Below are 6,149 nucleotides of genomic sequence, written 5' to 3'. Positions count from 1 at the left end.
GTAGGTTTAAAAAAACCTGTAACGTTGGATTTGTAACTTTATAACTTTATAAAGTTGGATTTGTGCGAATTTTGAAAATCTCAATAATTTCGGAGTGACCCTCGTAACCTTGACCACTTTCATGCGATCTTTGCGACCTATATCTTCCTGTTGACGAAAAAAAGGTGTAGATAGTTCGATTGTAAATATTGTCTAGTAGTACTTAAATTTTTAAATATGCCTCTAGATTTTTCAGACATGATTCTATGAAATTTTTCTCACCTGGTAGCAAAAGAAAGCGTAACTAAACAACAATATCTGATTTTGTTTCAGGATAGTGTCCCTCAGTCATCAACATCTGGTGCCAGTCAAAAAAAAATTGGTGAAACACCTTGCATCAATCTTCAGCCAGAGATGGATGGCTTCCGTTTTATACATATAAATTTTATTGAAGAATTGCTTGACTTTGTTGTCTGTTCAAAATGTAAGGCTGGCAAGCTAGTTATGAAAGAAGACACTTCAAAAAAGATGGGACTAGCATCCTTCTTCACTTTCGAGTGTAGAACGTGTGCCGCTGGCTGCGAAATGCTCACCTCTCCACGTTGTGAAGGTTCAAGGGCCTATGAAATCAACTACAGAATGGTACTTGGGCTCCTTGAAATTGGTGCAGGGAAATCTTCCTTAGAAAGGCTTTGCTCAATTTTGAACATGCCAAAAGCAATGTCTGATGATTCCTTCAGTGATAGTGTAACTAAAATAAAAAGTGCACTAGAACTGGAAGCATCATTTAGCATGAAAAAAGCAGCCAAGGAAAAGTATCATGCAATTGGAATCCCAGAGGATCAAGTTGCAGAATGCAAGGCCATTTTGATGGAACATGGCCCAAACGGGGATACTCCTCCCTGCAAGCAGCAGTAACAACAATTTCTGCTGTTACTGGAAAGTGCCTGGATTATTAGGCCCTAAACAAGGTTTGTTTTGGCTGTTCAAGATGGAAAAAGAAATCAGGTGGTCCTGCAAAAGACAATTGGAAGGCCAATCATAAATGCAAAATTAATTTTGTTTGCTCTGCTCCTGCATTGGAACCTGAGGGGGTGAGCCGTATATTTGTCTGCTCAGTAGAAACAAGGAAGCTCCAGTATACTGGCTATATAAGGGATGGAGATTCGGAGTCATTTTCCTCTATAAAAGCCAGTAAGCCTTATGTAAAAATTGAATGTGTAGGGCATGTTCAAAAGCGAAAAGGAACTGCCCCTTCAGAAAGCTGAAATTGCAGAAATGCAAAGCAAAATTAGCAGACAGCAAATCAACTGGAGGAGTTGGCAGACTTACAGCTGTAAGAATAGATAAGCTGCAGACACACTATTGGCTTGCCACACGCTGCCATAAAAACAATAATAAAGCCATGAAGAATAAGATACTGGCAGTCTTATGCATCAACAGATGAGAACCCACCGAATCAAAACTGTTACATGGGTCAGGGCACTTGGTGCAAATACAACAAGGCCATGTTACAGAAGAAACAATTCAACCACAATTCCGAATTCAACAATTCAACAACAATTCCGAATAAAAATCTCTTTTTTATGACAAACAGAGCTACTAGCTGTTCAAGATAATGCTTTACAAATACTGCTTTCATAGTGATTTAACTGGTGGCTATTAATTTCATATGGTCAAAAATTTATATTTACATGTCTTTCTTTAGCCAACAAACATGATGGCAGCAGTTAAATTGTACTGGTGTGGGGTTCTCAGAGTAACCACCCTGTTGCCTAACTGCACCAAAAAATTCTGGTCAAATTCTTGCGATCATAGAATAAATTTGACTTAAAAGAAACTTTCTCTATAAAAAGAAAACAAACCTTTGCTTCTGGTAATAATCTTTGCACTCTTTGCTTCAAAACAAAAACTTGTCAGAAAAACCCACCTCTAAGGCAAACTTTGGAACAGGGTTGGTCAAAGTCTTGTTTGATGGCAAATCTAGCAATTTGGCAAGGAACCTGTAGGCATGACTGTTGAGGATGACCAATCAGTGGCTCTGGCTTATTGAGAATGTCACCAACGGAGTCAATCAGGTGCTCACGTTTTTGATTGGCTTATTTCGATTCAAAACTGAGTATATTTATTTCCTAACGAAGAGTTGTTGATCTATGTTCTGACGTTTTCAACTCGGAATAGTGTCAGACAAAATGCTTTGTTTGCTTTTGTCAAGTGATTTTCAAATGAAACTTTATTAAGACATTGTTAATACTTTGTAAGTCCTATCGCTGTGAAAATCTTTAAATTTTTCAAAAGTTGTTTTAAGAATACATGTAAATACTACAAAGGCATCACCAAAGCTCTTAATGCTTCCAAATTTTCCTTTGTATTTTACAGTTGTGTCTGTGAATTCTTTGGGTTTCACTTAAATCAGAAGCAATTTAATCTCATTGATCCTGATACAAGGATAACCTGTTCATGACTTTGGATGATTACATACTAAAAGTAAAGGAAAAAGCTTAGGTTTATGAGGGTAGGTGGCAATCATAGGCTTTACTCCTTTTGCACATTGTAAAAAAACCAAGATGATTTATTATTCTTTCAGATCCACAGATATTGCTAAGAAAAAGCTTGAAATGTTAAGAGAGGAAAATAACAACAAAATCTCATTAAAGTTAGCCTTTGGTATGCAACAAAATAAGATAATTTTCAGCTGTGCTCCCAAGGCTATGAACAACCTTGTTGTCGGTTCCCGATGCTAAGCAATCAATTAGGACTTTGTTAGGCATACCATAGTTCTGATTCAACTCTTGTGATGAGGCTCCAAAAGATGATTTTCTTCTCTTTTGTGAGCCTGGGTAGATATAAAGTTTCATATTTATAACTGTAATGTTATCTATTGACTGTAGATTCTGAACTGTAGGGTGAATTGCCAAAGACATCATCAAATACGTCTCTGATTTGCATTGTGCCAGCATGAAATCTATATCAAGATAAAATAGTAAAAAAAAGCTTTCTTTCTGCAGGCAACTTTCTTTTACATCCAATTGGTGGGGGTGGATTCGGCAAATCAAAGATAGTGGGAATTGTTTCTTTTAGAAGGTGGGTACGAATATTCTTAAATTTTGGCAAGAATTCTGGTTTGAAATGCTTTTAAGCAAATAAAAAAATTTCTGCTCAGATAAGATGGCTTTTTACCCATCAAATACAATCTTCTGCAACTCTGCAACCATTTCTTACACCTAATAAATAAAATAAAATCAGGATTTGCTTTCATATGTCTACAAATTTCGCAGCTATTTTTTAAGGGGATGTAGGTTTTCAGTTAGTTAGAATGCCACCTTTTCTTTGGTCAATCAAAACGCAACCTTGCTATTTCTTTTTTTAATGCTACAATTGTATTTCATTGTAGAAAAATTTGTTCAATAAGGAGTGATTTATCATAAATATATAACCTTGGGACATACTGAAAACATTTCTTGGCTTACATACAAGTTACTGAGCTGGAATCTAATTTATTTACTGCGAGTTATAAAAAAAATAGTGAAACCTAAGTTCTGGATTTGAGATCCTGACATAATTGTCTTCCACACTCAATGAGTGAAAGTTTAAAAACAGCAAGGAAAAAATTTCTGGCTAGTTGGCCTCATTCGCATGTTCCCCATACCAGTGCATTGGCATGAAAAAAAGGTGTTGCCTCTTGAATAAGTAGAATTTCCCTTGGTGGAGGGCCTTTCTCTATTCTGTATCAATGTCTTATCCTGCAGTTTCTCTATAGAAACGAAAAGAAATAATAAGCTGCAGCTGGTTGCACTCACAAAGCATGAGAACCATAACCTAAAACCCACCATGTGAAATAAAATGCTGTAAAAGGAACAGCTTAGATCCTGCCTAGTATCATTTGGTATATATGTTTAAATGTGGGAAGAGGCGAAATACAGATCCACATTGACAAATTCAAATTTTGCTAGTACCTAAAGATGCACAGAAAAAGCAAGAATGGCTGCAGCCTTTTTGTTATTTTTTGTGAGATACCTTGCCAAAGCAGCAACATCAGGAATAACAGCTGATAAAACTGACTGCTTACTGCTAGATTTCCTAGTAATTCTAAAAATGACTGTAACAAAAGGAGCACTTTGATTGCAAGCGACCACTCTTTGGCATTTTCTTCTGCAAAAAGCTTTATTTTGGCCTTTAAAATGTCCAGCAGCTGTAGCAAAAAAAATACTGTTCCAACACATTTTGCATTCTGCACAAGCAGGAATGGTTATTTTGATGCATTTTCAATTGGTATCTTCTTGAATGTAGTGCATGCCTTGCTAGAATGATTGAAATGCGTCCAAATCTTTCTTGCTTTAGCACAAATATCATTCACTGAACTCGGATTGAGTATTGAACATTCTTTATATTATTATAGTTGATGTATGAAACAGTGAGTTCTGTCAAGCTCTGAGAGACATACTCGAAGTGTTTTATTTGAAGCATTCACTGAACATGATATTGACTTGAATTAAATTAACCTGGCTAATGGAAAAAGCCTTTGCAGCTGAAATCTTTATCAAACCAGTGCCCAGTTAACCATATGAATAACTCATTGGACTTGCTATGAGCTTTCGGTGCAGTAGAACAACCATTCTTGTGAAAGGATACTTTTTAAATTCATCAGGCATTAAAAGTTTCAATATGTTTTATAGCAGGAAAAGAATAAAGAAGAGACAGTTCATGGTATAAAAATTCGATCTAGGTACAGAATATTGTTAATGAATGGAATTTTAGATGCATGGAATTCTTTATGCATGAGATGTCAAATCTGCCTGCAAGATTATTCAAAACAAACCAACTTTTAGACTCATTAAAACAAATATTATTCTTCAAAATATGATAGCTTTCTTTTAGGACCTGGTTTGTAGATGATTCTTGCCACTCTGGTCTTTGTTTGGATTTACCATGAGACTTTGAGCCACGCCAGTAAAAAATATACTGCAACTTTGGTTCCAGATACTCGTAAACAGAACTAAAAGCAGAATATTTCGGAAAACCAGTATAAGATTTTATTGCATGATCATCATTTCGTTAGTTATCAAGAGAAAATATGGGTTGTATGAAACAGCCAGTTAGGTATTTAACTTGGATACCTAAAGAAAAAAATTTTCAAATGTTTTTTGGGGGTTAACATTCTCTCTCTGTTGATTACTTCCTCTGTTGATAACTCACTCTGATGAGCTTCAACGGAGGAACTGCAACATGATGCAGGAAGTATGATTGATTAGTAGACAAGAGAATAAAAAAATGCCTAAAAATATCCTCATTAACTTGTTTTTAACATTTAAAATCATTGTGATTTTCAAGTTTGCATGCTTTTTTAGTTCGATAATATCATTTTTTGTAATAATACCCTCCTTTTTTAAACCTTCTCTCTGTGTAGCCCTGTTGTGAAGAATGCCTGATTATCCATATGTACTCATTATTGGGACCCAGGCTCTCAAATCATGTGTTTTCTATGTGGTTTGATCAGTCAGTAATATCGTTTACACAGAACATAACAGTAAGAATTTGTGTATTATATTTGTTGTCAAAATGGATACTTAAAGATACAGTTGTTTTGTATATATTTTATGGTATTGACTTGACGTGCCTTTTATGTGTCACTTCATGTCTGGACCCAACTATACAACAAGCATCCTTCAGAACATCAATAATTTAATAAGTCCCCAGTAGCTTAGTAGAGCTTTTACGGTAATAACGAGTTTCTTTTAAAAATAGTATCTTGAGACTTTAGCAGCAGCCCTTTGACATTATGTAAAGTATCTGTGAGACTTTTTTAATGTAAAAACATTATTTTTTCTCTCTATAGAAGGAAGATTGGCATCAGGATTGCTTGGTGCTAAATCGTGTATTGAATAAGGGTATTTGATTTCCAGGCATGCTTCTCCAGACATGCTTCTCTAGGCATGCCCTGGTACAGTTCGTTGAACTGGTTTAAAGATCACATTTTATGCAAGGAAACAACATCAAATCTTTGTTTTGAATTTGAATCTGTTAAAGATGAAAGTGATGTGAGTAATAATTCATTTTCCTGTGTATCCATCTACAAAGCCTATTCAAGATCACAAAAGTTAAAGCTGAAGATAAAATTGTCAAAGCGGCTGAGGCTATTGTCAAAAAGATACCAAGCTTTGGTTGAAGCC

The sequence above is a fragment of the Rhopilema esculentum genome, chromosome 20 (assembly GCF_057945365.1).
Source record: "Rhopilema esculentum isolate cy_ngs chromosome 20, ASM5794536v1, whole genome shotgun sequence".
Taxonomy (NCBI): Eukaryota; Metazoa; Cnidaria; class Scyphozoa; order Rhizostomeae; family Rhizostomatidae; genus Rhopilema; species Rhopilema esculentum.
Note: the sequence above shows the minus strand (reverse complement) of the source record.